Raw genomic sequence first — 17807 nt, 5'->3', positions numbered from 1 at the left:
CATCTCTGGGCTATGCAAGGTACCCAAGTCTTCAGGGTGCCCAAGTCACTCTGGATCAAAACTTAACATCTCTGCAAAACACTGGGAAAAATGTCATGGGTCTCAGTTTCTATGATGTGGTTTACTTTCTGCTCCTCTTCATAAAAATACCTATTCTGTGTCCCATTATTTTTGGTTCCCTCATTTATCCCAGCTAAACCGAACATTGAACTCCAGAGAGCAGAGCCCTAAGCAAATGAATATTGCATGTATTTGATAAAAGAGAGAGAACAGCACAAAAGCACTGGTGATAAACATTGTATGCACAGATTCAGTACTTCAAAGGAGAAGAGCAAAAAGCAAAGACTAGTGATTCAACTCTCTATGACACTCATGTGTCCCCAGCCATCCTCATATTGCAGGTGCCCAAGATGAGCAGGGCCACCCGCTCCCTTTAGCCCCATGGCACAATTTCAGCCACAAAAGACTGACCATTATTTTAGATGCTAAGTACATGGAAACTTATGAAAAAATATAAAATATTAAAATTAGAAGTAACTGGTATTTTTCTGTAGTTGGTAGTAGAAAGCTACAGAAGAGCCTGAGGGCCACAGAAATGAAACTACTCAGCAAGGTTTGAATCGGTTTCTACAAATTCTTAAACCTTTTCTCTTCTTCTGTATTTTTTTCTATAAGATTGGCACCTGGGCTAACAACTGTTGCCAGTCTTTTTTTTTTTTTTCTGCTTTATTTCCCAAACCCCCCTGGTACATAGTTGTATATCTTAGTTGCAGGTCTTTCTAGTTGTGGGATGTGGGATGCCGCCTCAACGTGGCCTGACGAGCGGTGCCATGTCCGTGCCCAGGATCCGAATCCTGGGCCGCCGCAGCGGAGCGCGCGAACTTAACCACTCGGCCACAGAGCCGGCCCCTCTTCTTCTGTATTTAATTTCTTAAATTTTTCTTCCTAAAAACTTTTGGTTCTCCCTTGTCTGTAGAAAGTTTGAGATTTACCATTGCTATTTTTCTGCTTCTCTCCATCAGAGTTACACTTGTATGTTGCCTGCTAACTCCTCCTTCCACGCCTCCTGCTTGACTCAATTGATCAGTGCCTTTCTGTACCATATGCTGTACTGCGTGAAAACTACCTCAGACTAGAGGGTCAGGGGAATAACATTTCTTGTTTTACAAATATACCTTCTAAACGTTTAATGTTGTGAACAGATGGACTTGCTGTGTAAGCAGAACACCATGAAGATAAAACATAGAGGTATGGAATTTTCTACTAGAATACTACGAGACTTGCAAAAAAGATAACCAAACTCATGCTTCATGACGTGAACAATCAAATATCGCACTGAGTGGTAATGTGTCGTAATTACCAGACTACTCCCTCTGTAACATCATGTACCTGAAAGCTCTTTGAGAAGGAATCTTAGCTGATCGTGCCTTGAGAGTCCTGGATGAAGAGGCAGAAACTCTAAATCTTTCTTAGAGGAGAATATAGTCAGCTCATGGGGAACAAGATGCAATACACTGAGAATGAGCTCTTCCTTGGAATCTTAAAAGAGATGAATGTGAGAGGAGAACTGAGATATAAAGGATGACGAAGAGGAAGCGTGGCTGTTAGTTGTTGTCTCCATAAAAGTTGTTTTCCACTTTGTCATTTGATTAAAGAACTCATTTCTCAAACCAAGACACCCTGCTAAGGGAATGAATCATGACCCATCTAAGCTGTTCGTAGTACTCTCATTCTTCTTTATCAAATGCTGGATTAGGGAGGGGCTTGTGAGCCTTTTTGTCCAATGGCATGTGAGAAGTCTGTTGGGATGTTTATGGAAAACATTTTCTTCCTCAAATAAACAAATAAAAAGGCTGCTGTGGTAAAACCATTCTTCCCTGGCTTTGGCTTTGAAAGTACTTTCATATGCTTGAAGCTGCTGTTGCTTTCTAGTTTGGAAGATTTCCCAGACACTTTGAGAATGATCGAGCAATGAAGAGAACCTCAGTCCTTCATTACATCACTGAACTGCTGCACCAATCTAGGATCACCTGTCCAGTGATTTATTAAAATCGATCTCACTTATAGCAGGAGTAAGGAGGGAAGACCCACATTAATATTAATGCCTTCTCTTTCTTCTCCACCTATACAAAACCTATCTTCTTTCAGCACCTAGATTAAACTCCACCTCCTCTGGGATAATTTTTTAACCACTCCAGACTAAATTTACAACTTTCCTTATGTGAATTCCTGGAGATTCATTGCTTGTGCTTTTAATCCCATATTTATATAACCTATTGCATTTTCAGTTGGATTCCATAATTCTTAGGGGACAGGGCATGCAACCTAACTCATCTTTCTTTTATATTTATTAGAGTTTTTACCCCTGTGCAAACTATCCATTAAGACGTCAAAACCATGGCTTTAACAGCAAACAATTACTGAGCCCCTACTCTGTGCCAGATCATTTTGTGTTGTAATGGTTAATCCTCAATAATCCTCTTGCACTGTAATAGTTCATCCTCATGACAACATTGCAGACTGTGCTGTTATATTCCACAGTGCTCTCCTAGAGACTAGATTGGATGCTCATTAAATGCTGTCGTGACATTCTATACTTTTCCTTCATGGAACTTATAGTTTCAATTAAAAGACAGAGAAACTAAGAATGCATTTGCCTGCCTATTGTCTATTTCTCCCCAAATAAAGTCCGTGAGGACAGGGATGATTTCTATCAAATATCCCCAGGCCATGGAACAAGGCTTTCACGGGCTAGCCTTAAGTATTTGGTGCATTAGTAAAGAAATACTCATTTTTTTTTGAGAATGGGAAACAGAGGCTTAAAGCATGACACACATCTGAGTCAAGTTCACATCTTTGGTCTTAAGGTCCATACTCATCACCAGGTTGTCTCTTTCCAGGGGCTCTGCCCATAATATCTATACTATGTTATTCTCCACTGATGTGAGTTGCTTCAAACTCCAATTGAGGCTCTGGGTTTACCATCCCATTTGCTGTGTGGAAAACTAAGAAAACTCATTTTTAACAGTCAATGCAAAGATTTCAGACTCCTGAAGTGAGCAGCTAAGAATGATGATGGTGATGGTATCACCATGATTTACAGGCCACCCCAGTTTTGCTGGGGATATTACCTTCAATCCTTAAGTTATCATTGTAAGTTAGGTTTTATTTCTTGCTCATAGAGGAAATTAATATTTATAGAGGCTAAGAAATACAGTGAAGATCGCATAACGAACGAGCCATGGAGATATACTATTAACTCAGGCTTACCCGAAAATAAAATCCAGGGGCTTCCCACTCTGTCGTGCTATAGCTGTCATTCATCAAACACCTACTATGTGCCAGGAACTCTTTTAGATACTTCTTCAATTATCCAAATAATCTCCTAAAGGAATTACTATCAGAGTAAGAAAGGTAACAATGGTTACATGTGGCTGAATTTAAAAGCAAAACAAGTCAAAGAGTAGGTTTAGAATCTGGCAGGGTTTTCTAAAAATATGTCAAATTTTCACAGGAGTTTTTGAACCTATGCCTTACAGAGAAATGTTTAGATTTATATTTAATCCATATGCTGGGACTAGCAGGAGGACAATGGACTTGAGTAAGAAGTAAAATGAGGTAAGTGCACGGCCAGGTCATATTTTGCAGGCCTTGGTAAACTAGTTGCAGGCATCCTCAAAGGGTCAGACAGTGATGGGATGGATAGAAACTCCAAGTTTAAAGCAGTTGCATCCATCCAGAGTTTGGTCATTTCTAAGGACATTTGACCTTTTAAAAAGAAAACATATAACTCGGTAAGAGCTGACATGGGAGAAATTGAATCTTCATCTTGGGTGCCATAGGAACGGGAGTTGAAATAGAAAATCAGATAAAGATTAGCTGCTTTCTTTTAAACTACAACATCCAACCCAGCGTCATTGGCCACAGCCATGTTCTTACTTTCCGGCTCCTTCCCACCAGACATCTGCTGTTGGAGATTTAATTGTATCTGTCACTTCAGTAATCATGTGCATGAGTGTTTTCCAGAAGGATGACTTGTAGACTTCCAGTCTCGGTCTGGATGGTACGATTGTGCTGCTGCTGTAATGCTAACAAGAACGTTTCATCTACCGTCTCTAACCACTCTGATCATGATAGGGTAATGGCCACTGCCAGGCGTCCTTCTCTTGCTAAATGCTCCATGATGAAACCAAGAAAGGCAACACTCAAAATTAGCAGATGCTGAAAGCTGAAGAATTTAACTCTGCTAAGAGGAAATATTGATGTCTGCAGCCCTAGGAAACAGGGAAAAGAAAAAAAAAAACAAGCAAAATTGGTTATTTTCAAAAGGATGTTTACTTCTCCTTACTTGCTTTTATTTTATACTTTAACATTTTATTCTCATTAAAGGATGTTTTTGAATCAGTAAGAGGATTGAAAAATCCAATAAGAAATATTGAAAAGGACTCAGCTTATTTGGTCTGAAAACAAGCAAACAGAAAGTCCCAAATCACCTTGCCCTCATAAATAACACAATTTTGATGTCAAGCCAGTCATTTAACCTGTCTAATTTTCAGGGTCTTTTTTTTTCCTGGAAAAAATGGCAGTATTTACTAGACAATCTCTCGACTCCTTCCTGACAAATAACTCTATGTAAACTTACTTCCTCAATTTTAAGCAACCCACATAGACGTATGCGTCCTAAAATATTATACCCCAATTATATGTAACATACAAAATTATTTTGCCTATTTTTCTAAATGGCATGGCTCTGGAAACAGTGTAATAAGTCACTCTGTGAGATGATGGACCACAGAGGCCATTCTTCTTCAGTCATTCTATGGGGGAGTAGAGTGTGTCGTCAGAGCTTCAAGGTTATTCTCCAGAAACAGGACAAAGATTAGTTGTTTCACAACTTCTACGTATTTTTAATAACTGCATCCCAAGGTGGAGAGATCATTGGCTAACTGCCAAGTGATACACCAGATTGGGGAATTCTGACAGAGATTCCAAACTTTAAGGTAGTTCTTAATCATCCGAAAGTAAATAGCACAAGAAATAATACAGAATAAACCTAGTAGTGAAGAAACAGAAAAGTGCTGATTTTTTTTCTGACTTTTCTTTCAACATACCAGATGCCATACCCTTGCTTAGTCAACAAGATGCTTGTTATTGATTGGAGCCAGGATTACACACACACACTCTTACAAGAGTTATTAAGAAGGAATAAAAGATGCCTCCTATAACGAGCCCCCTTGTAACTGGAATTTATAGTGTCCTGTCTTTCTCCTCCATATCACCGTTACTAAAATTACAAATGTATAATTCATTTTGGAATTATTTGTTTAGTGTCTGACTTCCTGTCATGTTCACATCTGTATGTACAACATCTAGCATCATGCTTTCATTTCACAGATATTCAAAATATTGGTTGAATAGTTAAATAAAAGAGTGAATGAATGAATACTCTTTCTTTATTCATGGACCTCATTGATTTTATGTAGTGTCTTTTTGTCAACTATTCTTGAAGTGTAATTAAACACACTGAAGAAAAATATTTTTTGTTTGGCTAGCTTAATAAAATGATCGATTTCACTCTAGAAGTCAAAAATTGACTTTATGGTGCAAGCTTTGCACTTCTTAACTACAGTTTCATATATCATTGAACCCAATCACTGTCTCATTCTTCCTCTCTCTCTCTCCCTCTCCTTTTCTCTCTCTCTCTCCCTTTCTCTCTCTCTTTTTCACACACCCAGATGCATACACTCACCCTATACCTACACAACTGTGTTTTTGTAGTACAACCATTGTAATTATCCTCAGTGATTCTTGCTCAGTTCTCAAACCCTACTCTTTGGAAGAAATAGGAACCGCATTCTGAATGAGCAGTTGGTAGGCTCGTGAAAGTGGTTAGAGTTGCAGATTTTCAAAGTCTGGCTGGTGCTATCCTAAATAGCACAATAAGGCAAAATATATCATCTTTCAAAGAAACCTGCATTTGAATCTGAGTGACTAGATGAATAACCACTAAGTGCCCTTATTTTTGGGCAAAGATCAATGTCTTTGAGAGCGACAAAGTATTAGAAGATGGAGAATAACTCCTTAAGTCTGCCTCTGGCAGGAATAGATAGGGAGCTGCGAGTTACCCTCCTTCCTGAAGACTCAGCATTCTGCATCACTGTGCACTTCATTATCTCTGCTTTTTATATAAAATCTTAGAATATTTGAGTTTTTCAAGAGTCACATTTCCTTTGATTGAACTTCCCTTGCAGTCATATAAATACTTCCATGGACTTTAGTTTTTACTCCAATTGAAAAAATGTAATGCTGATGAGAGAAAGCTCTACTCCTTTTCAAAAAATAATATAAAGAACATGTTGCTCATTATGCAAATGCCACACAAAAGCCAACCTAAGAAATCCATCTGAAAAAAGCAAAAGTCACATACTTGGAAATATTTTTAAAAGATTTTGTGTGGATGTTCTTAAGTACTGTGTAAGAAGTGTAGGAAGAGGTTTCTCAGAATTTAAAACATACTCATTATCTTTCTTTAAGAATTTAAAATATGTTCTCATTGAAAATGGAGTTATATAACATGTATTCCATGGTGTTGTTGTGAAGAAGAATTGAGACTGTAAGTGTATAAGAGCTTAGCACAGAATCTGTGCTGCAGCAGGTGCTCAAAATATGGCAGTCGAATCTGCATTTAAATACATTGCATTTATACCGTGTACCCACTGTGGAAAAATTATACAGAAGGAGGCCCCCAAGAATTCCCCTAGTGGAATTTTGAAGCCACTTTTCAAATGAACTAATAAATCAAAAGCAGCATCATAGAATTCAGTCAATAGTTAATGGAAGTTCAAATGTCATCATTACGTGCTGGCTCTTGGCTGCAGACTTTATGAAAAAATGAAACCAATGTGCTATTAAAACCCAACATTGAAACACTTTAGTAATGAAATTTTATTCCTAAAGATCTTAATACTTCTTTAAAAAGTATTCATAGAAATTATGATATAAAAATTCTTTTCCAATGACAACAATAACAAAAACCTAAAATAATAAGAAACACAAGAAATATGAGTGACTAAAACTGTGAGAGACACACTAAAGAGAAATCAAAACCAGTTTTAAGTGGAAACATCAAATAGTAAAAAGAAGCTAATTCTTTCCAAATTGAATAATAAATTAAATATACTTCCAATAAAAATCTCAATGAGCTATTTTTCTGAAACTTGATAAATTTTTGAAATAGTGATATGAAAGAATAAATGTGAAAATAGCTGTGTGGAAATAGCTAAGAAAATGTGAAATGGAGGAATACTAAAAAGAAAATTAACTCCACTAGAAATTAAATATAGAGTGATAATCTAAACTAGAGAAGGTATGATTTTAAGTTGGAGTGCGTATTTATTTTCTATTGTCATTGTCTTTTAATTTGAATGTTTAGTCTGTTTACATTTACTGTTAGTACACTTTACATTAAATATTTTCTGTTATAAAATTTATTTTTAATTTTAAAATCAGTTGTGTGATGAAGTTTGTCAAAATGATACCAATTTTCAGTGCTAATCACCCGTGTATTTGCATCATGACAATTTTTGTGAAGCTCTTTTTTTTTTCAGTTCTTACTTGGTAAGAATATATTTCTATATATTCTCTAACTCTGCCAATTACTATTTTTATGATGTTGATCATGTAATTTGACCTTCTAAACTCGTTTTCTTATCTATTAAATGCATATAACAATAGTAACATCACAGAATTATTGTTAAGATGAAGTGAAATAACTGATGGAAATGGTTTACTATAGCGCAAATCAACCATCAATAAATGTTAGGCAATAATACTGACAGAAGTGGTAATAGTAACAGTTTAAAGACTATCCTTTCTCCGCTGAATTTATCTTGAATCTTTGTTAAAAATTAACTAATGTGTCAATGTAGGTCTATTTCTGGACTTTCTATTCTGTTCCAGTCCCTGTGTCTAATCTTTTGACGGTACCACACTGTGTTGAGTACTGTTGGTTTATGGGGAACTTTGATATCAAGTAGATTGAAAGTTCCGTTTTTATCCTTCTTTCAAAGTTGTTCTGGTTATTCTAATTTCTTTATCTTTCTAAGTAAATTTCATAATCCACAGTGGTTTTTCTCCCGGGCCCCAGGGATGACAGGGCTTGCTGTTCTTTAGGGAAGGTGAACCCAAGTAGTGCTTTCTGTCTCCCCTCCCCCAGGCCTGCACCACTGACGGGAGCTTCCTCCAGTCTTCCTCTACAGCCCCACTCTTTCTGGTGACTATTTTGTGAAGGTCTGTGCAGTGGAGACTGTGAACAGGGGTAAACTCTTCTATGTCTGCAGCTCTTAGGGGTTCCAAACACTCGTGATAGCTGTTCTTAGCCTTTCTGAACTAGTTAATAGTATTAGCTGAATTCTTCTTACTCACTTTTCCAGTGGCTTTGTCTTTTCTCATGATTTGCCCCAGTTGAACTTGTGCTGGTGTTCTGTCTCTACTTGAAGGTACCTGTCTTTAAACAGACTTCAGGGTATTTGGTTACTTTGTGACATCAATTCTTTAAAAAATTTGATTTTGTGTAGTATCCGTGCTTTTCATACTGTTAGGATGGGAATGATGCTCTTTCCAAGTTTCTATATCTTAAGAAGAAGCTAGAAGCCCCCAGTGATATTCTTCTTTATCTAGGCTATCACCTCTTTCAATATATCCAGTTTTCTTCTTTTTTTGTTGTCTTTTCAGCTTAGTCTTTTCTCTCTACGTGAATTTTTGCATTAAATTTTAGTGGCCCCACCTCATTGAATTCTGTTGAGTTAGTCAAATAATGTATGAATTGTGCATTAGGTCATTTTTAGCAGCATATTCTTGACTTAGTTCTTCTGGATGTTCTCTTCTTTCTTTTATTCTGCTCAACTTTTTTATGACCCTGGCTTGACTTTGGATACAGTGAGATTTCTTTAGCTGAGCATTTGCCCCTTGCAGGAGGTATGGCTTGACCTTGGACCAGGTTTCTGTTCAGATGTGTCATGGCTAAGTCTCCTTTCGAAATCTATCAGTGGAAGTGGGTGCCGGGCACAGCAGCCTCTTCAATCCCAAGTGTCTAACATGCTTCTGCTCTAATGAGATGGTATCTCCTCCTATGCCTAAGGCTGGCTCTCTGATATGTTAAACTACAAAAACATACACTTTTAGCATATATTTGTACACTAAATAATATAATTTCCATCATGCCCAATTAACAGAGCTCTTATTTAGACACTACCTTGCCTACAACCCCAGGGAGCATTATTTTCACCCTGAATTAGCCTTATCATACTCAGTTATCTTATTTTCTACAGTCCATTCTCTCTTTCTTTCTGGAAAAAGAAAGGTAAAAGACAGAAAATGGCTTTAGATGGGTCAAGAGGATAAAAATATTACTTTGTTCCCCTCAGAGAGCAATTTCTTGAGATGACATATACCCGGGGTTTTGAATCTTCTTATTGTCCTGTCTTTAAGGAAGAACAGCCTGTCTGTACCATGAGTTGAAATCTGCATTTTACCTCAATTCAACTTGAATTTCTTATTGGTAAGTGAAAATTCTTCCCAATTTTTTTTTTTGGTGACTAAGAGCCAGGAACCTTAAGTCCTGGTGTGTTATTGCAAAAACAGAGTTGAAATTGTAAGTTGGATTGAAATAAGATTATTATATTTGGCAAAGACTTATGACCTTAGAATCTTCAACAACTAAATCCTTGAGGAGTTTCTTAGAGTAAGGTTTCTAATGGGAATAGGAAGAGAGGATGCTCTAGGGAAATTCATAATCTTCATTATAAGTTTTAAAACCACAGTTATTAATATATATTCCTTGTGTACTTTTCGATAATGGGGAACCATCAACATTGATCCTATTTATTAGAGACAAACGCAGTATTTTGAACACAGCAGAACAAAAGCCTTCTTGTCCCCCTTTGTCTTTAAGCCAATGGTTCTCAGCCAGGAATGACTTACTCCCCCAGGGGATATTTGTCAATGTCTGGAGACATTTTTGCTTATCACAACTGGAGATCACTTTGGCACCTAGTGAACAGAGGTCATAGATGTTGCCAAACATCATATAATGCATAGGACGGCCCCATACAGCAAAGAATTATCTGGCCAAAATATCAATAACGGTGAGTTTGGGAAACTCTTTTCTCAGCCCACATTGAAATACCAGCTCCTCTAAAGAGTCTAGGAACAAGTAGGGCAAAGCAAGAGGGGGCCTTTTTTCCCTCAGCCCTAAAACAAGAGAGCTAAGCTTCCTCTGTTAGGTCACCTCAGTCGGTCTTATTGCACCAGCTCCGTGGGACAAAGACTCAATCCAAAGAAAGAACCATAATAGAGACTATTAAACAAGACAATAAAGGGAGAGCGTTTACTCCTATGAAGACTCAGAAATCTTCTTCTTTCCTAAAAGTACAGAAATATCTATTCCTCTTACTAAGACCCAAAGATGGAGTAAAGGGAAATTTACCTCTCCCAAGAGCTCAGTGTGTACCTTTATTTTTTTCCTTTATTACTCCTTGGAGAGAACATCGAGGACTTAAATATATTTATTCTTAGTCTGAAAACTCTTTCTTGATTCATGTTTTTCTAGGTCAAAACTCCTAAACACAGTATGAGAAATACTCCACAAACAAGCCCTTTCTTATTTCTTTAAATCTATTGACTATTACACATTGCTGCCTATTCCATGGCTCATTCATACTAAACTTATGGCTTTTTCCTGGGTGTAATATATATCAATATAGCTTTCTTAAGCTTTCATTCACCTGGGATTGTTTGGAGGCCAGGAAATGCCAAATCATCATTCAATGCTCAAATCAAAGGGCATCACATCTGTGCAGCATTTTCAGCCCCTGTCAGTCAGACTCGCCTCTTTTCCTTCTGTTGTCCCACAGCACTATATGATTGCCTTGATTTGGTACTGATTCCTTTTGGCTTTGTATTAGACTTAGTTATTTAAGGTTAACTCCTAGAGAACAGAATTCTAACTATTAGTTTCTGTACGCCCATAGCATCTGGCAGAGTATGTACTCTATAATGTTTGTTAAACATTGGATGTTTGCAACAGAAATGGAGGGAGAGGATACAATCAATGGACTTCAACTACATTTTCTATCAACTTGGAACTTAGTCAAAAATGAATCTTCCTAATGAGAAGGAGGAAAGCAGTAGTTATTTGCCAATGTTGTTCTAACAAATATTTCATAAGACATTTGTTTTAGTTAAACAAGTTGTCTTCTGTGCCCAAAATCTACTGGGAGTTAATGACTGTAAGTGACCACATGGGATCAAGACTAGAAGATTCCCTCATGACAAACTGCCTATGGACTCCTTTTCACTTTTAAAGAAAAGGCTGTTGTGAGGAGACTGTTAGCTTAGATATCAACCTGATGGCAAATATGTCAACATTCGAGGTAGCGTGAAAATATCCCATAGGCTTGCCCATATGTAGGAGCTCATGAATGAAGGATTTGGGTAGTAACTTTTGATAAGATGCCCCTATAGCTAAACTTTCATTTTATCATTGTAAAAAATCAAATGTAAAGAAAATGCTTAAAAATAGATTTGGGTAAAGAACTACAACTTGGAATATGTTGGAATAATAGAGCTTCTCAAAATACTTCATATGATGAGGATTATTGTGCCCCCAAATCAAAAGTTTTGTGTTTGCATTTATCATAAAATCCATGAAAAATTAAGAACAACATACTTTGGCTAAGTATGCTAATTGTGAAAAACTGTTCTGTTCTCTTATTTGCAGTATTTTAAGATGCAAAGTATTATCAGATACATTTCCTCTTAGGCTGTGTTTATTCATAATAATTTTAGCTAATATATGAGAAATATGTTAGCCTCTGCTAAAAGTAGTTTACATGTGTTAAATAATTTAATTCTCACTGCAACTCTATAAAGCAAGGGCCAGTAAACTGTTTATATAAAGGGCCAGATAATAAATATTTCAGGCTTTGCAGGCTGTGTAGTCTCTGTCTCAACTATTCAACTCTGCCGTTGTAGCTCAAATGCAGCCATAAGCAATAAGTAAATGAATGAATATGGCTGAACTCCAATAAAGTTTTCTTTATAGAAACATGCAGTGGGTTAGGATTGGCCAACAAGTCATACTTTGACAAGCAGACAATAAGGTAAAAGTCGTTTTAGGTTCAGCGGCTGGCTTGGAGGCATAGCAGTTAAGTTCTCAGGCTCCACTTCGGTGGCCTGGGGTTGGCCGGTTTGGATACCTGGTGCAGACCTACGCACCACTCATCAAGCCATGCTGTGGCAGGCGTCTCATGTGAAAAATAAAGGAAAATGAGCACAGATGTTAGCTCATGGCCAATCTTCCTCAGCAAAAAGAGGAGAATTGATGTTGGATGTTACTCAGGGCTAATCTTCCTCAAAAAAAAATAATAAAGTCGTTTTAGGTTCATGTTTCACAAATTGAGAAAATTCAAATGAGACACAAATAAGTAAACAGCAAAGGTAATTCAGCCTGCAAGTGGCAGAATAGTGATTAACCCAAGTAGTCTTGTTCTAGCACTGTGCTCTAAAATGTGGTACTCATCCCTATATTCATCACAGCATTATTCACAATAGCCAAGACTTGGAAGCAACCTAGGTGCCCATCAAGGGACGAATAGACAAAGAAGATGTCGTATATATACACAATGGAATACTACTCAGCCATAAGAAATGATGAAATCCAGCCATTTGTGACATGGATGAACCTTGAGGGTATTATGCTAAGGGAAATAAGTTGGAGGGAGAAAGTCAAATACCATATGATCTCATTCATAAGCAGAAGATAAAAACAATGACAAACAAACACATAGAAACAGAATTGGATTGGTGGTTACCAGGGTGGAAAAAGGGGAGAGATGAGGGAGAAAGGGGTGGTTAGGTACATGTGTGTGGTGATTGATGCTTATTAGTCTTTGGATGGGACATGATGTAATCTACACAGAAAGCAAAATATGTAATGCACACCTGAAATGCATATAATGTTGTAAATCAACATTACCACAATCAAAAAATAAATTAAAAAAATGGCCCTAAGCAAACATAAAAAAAATAGATAAAATACAAATAAATAAATAAAATATGGTAGTTACCAGCTGTATGCAGCTCTTGGGTACTTGAAATATGGCTAGTGTGAATTAAATTATGATATAAGTTAAAATACACACCAGATTTAAAAACCTTACTGTAAAAAAAAGAATATAAAAATCTTAAGTTTTAGAATGATTGCATGATGAACTGAAAATGATTTGGATATATACTATTAAATACATTATTAAAATTAAGTTCACTTGTTTCTTTTTACTTATTTTGATATAACTACTAAATATTTAAATTAACATATGTGGTACTTGCATTTGTGACTCACATTGCATTTCCATTGAATGCTAGACTGTTCCTAACAAGGTGTACAAGAAGGGGTCATATTAAAATATTCCCCTTAAAATATCTCCAGGGGTGGGACTTCCAGAAAGGCAGAGTGAGGCCCTCCATAAACCTGTTTATCTAAAACAGCAACAAAAACACTAGCAAAAACATTTCAAAATCAACTTTTTCAAAACTCTATAAATTTACAAATACTTGCAGAAATCTGAAGAATATTTATTCAAGGAAGATTGTAGTACAGGAAAACTTTTGCTCCCCTGGGTCCCCTCTTTCTCCCTGCTGACATCTGGGGCTTTGACCCTTTCTTTTTTAATCTACTCTTGCTAAGATGCATTTAATTAAAAACAAAAAAGAAGGGGCAGGCCCAGTGGCACAGCAGTTGTTTGCGCGCTCTGCTTCAGCAGCCTGGAGTTCACCGGTTCGGATACCGGGTGTAGACATGGCACCGCTCATCCCACATCTAAAGTAGAGGAAGATGGGCACAGATGTTAGCTCAGGATCAGTCTTCTTCAGCAAAAAGAGGAGGATTGGCAGCAGATGTTAGCTCAGGGATAATCCTCCAAAAAAATAAAATAAAAATAAAAACCATAAAAACAAAAAAGGGACAAAATGCAAATTTACATCCCTCACCTCTTGGGTTTCTTGGATGTCATCACCTCCAGTTTGTTGAGTTTGTTTCCAATTATTAATAAATCATTAAACAGGTATATTATTGAAACAATAATAAAAATATATTTATATTGAATATAAATGGATTAAACACACTAATCTGTTAGCCAAAAGGCAGTGATTGGCAGAAGATTAAAAACATGATGTAACCATATGCTATCTACAAGAGGCACACTTTGGATTAAAGAAACAAATATGTTGAAAGGGAAAGGATGAAAAAGTACTGTGCAAAGAACGACCAAAAGAGATTCGGATTGGCACAATTAATATCAGACAAATTGGATTTTAAAACAAAATTTTAGTATATACAAAGGGAGATATTTTATGCTGATAAAAAGGTTATTCCATAAGTAAGATATACCAATTACAAACATATATGCACCTAATAATATAATACCAAAATGCATGAAGTCAAAACTGATGGTATTCAAGGGGAAAACCCACAATCACAGTAGATTTCACCACCTCACTTTCAGTAATCTATACCACAGCCAGACAGAAGAGCAACAAGTGAACAGAAGACTTGGACAACGCTGTAAATCAACTATACCAATAACTCTAGTTCTATAAATTATATATCATATACTATATAGTTTGATCAACTATACACCCAACAACAGAATATGCATTCTTCTCAAGTGAACATAGAATATTATCAAAGCTATACCATATATTAGGACATAAAACAAGCCTCAATAAATTTGAAAGGATTAAGGTCATACAAAGTGTTGTTTTCTTTTCTTATTATATATAAAAATAGATACACTTTTTTTTTCTTGATGAGGCAGATTGGCCCTGAGCTAACATCTATTGCCATGCTTCCTCTTTTTTTTTTTTTTCTTCCCAAAGCCCCAGTACATAGTTGTATATCCTAGTTGTAGGTCATTCTAGCTCTTCTACGTGGGATGCTGCCAAGCATGGCTTGATGAGCCGTCTGTAGGTCCATGCCCAGGATCCCAATTGGTGAACCCCAGCCAGCTGAAATGGGGCATGCCAACTTGACCACTCAGCCATGGGGCCAGGTCCTATATTATTTTATTTTATTGGGGTGATAATCATTTATAACATTGTGAAATTTCAGTTACAAATTATTATTTGTCAGTCACCATTTATATGTGCCCTTTTACCCTTTATGGCCAACCCCCATCTCACTTCCCCTGTGGTAACCACTAATATATTCTCTTTGTTCATGTGTTTGCTTATCTTCCACATATGAGTGAAATCATGAGGTGTTTGTCTTTCTCTGTCTGGCTTATTTCGCTTAACATAATACCCTCAGCATCAGTCCACATTGTTGCAAATGTGACAATTTATCTTTTTATGACTATTATTCCATTGTATATATACATCACATCTTCTTTATCCATTCATCAGTTGATGGACACTTGGGTTGCTTCCACATCTTGGCTATTGTGAATAATGCTGCAGTGAACTTAGGGGTGCATAATCTCTTTGAATTGTTGATTTCAAGTTCTTTGGATAAATACCCAGTAGTGAGATAGCAGGGTCATATGGTATTTCTACTTTTAATTTTTTGAGAAATCTCCATACTGTTTTCCATAGTGGCTGCATCAATTTGCATTCCCACCAGCAATGTATGAGGGTTCCCTTTTCTCCACGTCCTCTCCAACTTTTGCTATTTTTTGTCTTGGTAATTACAGCCATTCTAACAAGTGTAAGATGATATCTCACTGTAGTTTTGATTTGCATTTCCATTATGATTAGTGATGTTGATCATTTTTTCATGTACCTATTGGCCATCTGTATATCTTCTTTTGAAAAATGTCTTTTCATATTCTCTTCCCATTTTTTCATTGGGCTGTTTGTTTTTTGTTGTAGAGTTGTGTGAGTTCTTTATATATTTTGGAGATTAACCCCTTGTCACATATAAGATTTGCAAATATCTTCTCCCAGTTGGTGGGTCATATTTTCATTTTGTTCATGGTTTCCTTTGCCTTGCAGAAGCTCTTTAGTTTGATGAAGTCTCATTTCTTTATTTTTTCTTTTGTTTCCCTTGCCCAAGTAGACATGGTATTCAAAAAGATCCTTCTAAGACCGTTGTCAAAGACTGTACTCACTATATTTTCTTCTAGGAGTTTTATGGCTTCAGGTCTTACCTTCAAGTCTTTAATCCAATTTGAGTTTATTTTTGTGTATGGTGAAAGATAATGGTCTACTTTCATTCTTTTGCATGTGGCTGTCCAGTTTTCCCAACATCATTTTCTGAAAAGACTTCCCTTTCTCCATTGTATGTTCTTGGCTCCTCTGTCACAAATTAGCTGTCCATAGATGTGTGGGTTTATTTCTGGGCTTTCAACACTGTCCCATTGATCTGTGTGTTTGTTTCTGTACCAGTACCATGCTGTTTTGATTGCTATAGCTTTGCAGTATATTTCAAAGTGAGGGGTTGTGATGCCTCCCACTCTGTTCTTTTTTCTCAAGGTTGCTTTAGCTATTCCGGATCTTTTGTTGACCCATATGAATTTTAGGATTCTTTGTTCTATTTCCATGAAAAATGCCATTGGGATTCTGATTGGGGTTGTGTTGAATCTGTAGATTGCTTTAAGTAGTATGCATATTTTGACTATGTTTATTCTTCCATTCTGTGTGCATGGAATATCATTCTATTTCTTTACGTCATCATCGATTTCTTTCAATAATGCCTTACAATTTTCAGTGTGTAGGTCTTTCACCTCCTTTGTTAAATTTATTCCTAGATATTTTATTCTTCTTATTGCAATTGTAAGTGGGGTTGTATAAGTTCTCTTTCTGTTAGTTCACTATTAGAGTATAGAAGTACAGCTGATTTTTGTAAGTTGATTTTATACCCTGAAACTTTGCTAAGGTTGTTAGTTATTTCTAATAGCTTTCCAATGGATTCTTTAGGACTTTATATATGTAGATTTATGTCATCTGCAAATAGTGAGAGTTTCACTTCTTCCTTTCCAACTGGGATACCTTTTACTTCTTTTTCTTGCTGAATTGCTCTGACCAAAACCTCCAGTATTCTGTTGAATAGGAGTGGCAAGAGTGGGACCCCTTGTCTTTTTCCTGTTCTCAGAGGGGTGCCTTTCAGTTTTTCCCCATTGAGTATGATGCTGGCTGTCAGTTTGTCATATATGGCCTATATTATGTTGAGGTGCTTTCCTCATATAGCCATTTTATTGAGAGTTTTTATCATAAAGTGATGTTGGATCTTGTCAAATGCTTTCTCTGAATCTATTGAGATGATCGTGTGATTTTTATTCCTCATTTTCTTTTTTTTTTTTTTTAAAGATTTTATTATTTCCTTTTTCTCCCCAAAGCCCCCCGGTACATAGTTGTATATTCTTCGTTGTGGGTCCTTCTAGTTGTGGCATGTGGGACGCTGCCTCAGCGTGGTCTGATGAGCAGTGCCATGTCCGCGCCCAGGATTCGAACCAATGAAACACTGGGCCGCCTGCTGCGGAGCGCGCAAACTTAACCACTCGGCCACAGGGCCAGCCCCTTATTCCTCATTTTCTTAAGGTGGTGTATCACATTGATTGATTGCAGATGTTGAACCATCCCTGCATCCCTGGTATAAATTCAGCTAGATTTTCGTGTATGATCCTTTTAATGTATTGCTGCATTTGGCTTGCCAATATTTTGTTGAGGGTTTTTGCCTTTGTGTTCATCAGAAATATTGGCCCATAATTTTCCTTCTTTGTTTTCTCCTTGTCTGGCTTTGGGATCATGGT

This window comes from Equus asinus, chromosome 5 (assembly GCF_041296235.1).
Source record: "Equus asinus isolate D_3611 breed Donkey chromosome 5, EquAss-T2T_v2, whole genome shotgun sequence".
Taxonomy (NCBI): Eukaryota; Metazoa; Chordata; class Mammalia; order Perissodactyla; family Equidae; genus Equus; species Equus asinus.
The sequence above is the reverse complement of the archived record's forward strand: the minus strand, read 5'-3'. Positions refer to the sequence as shown.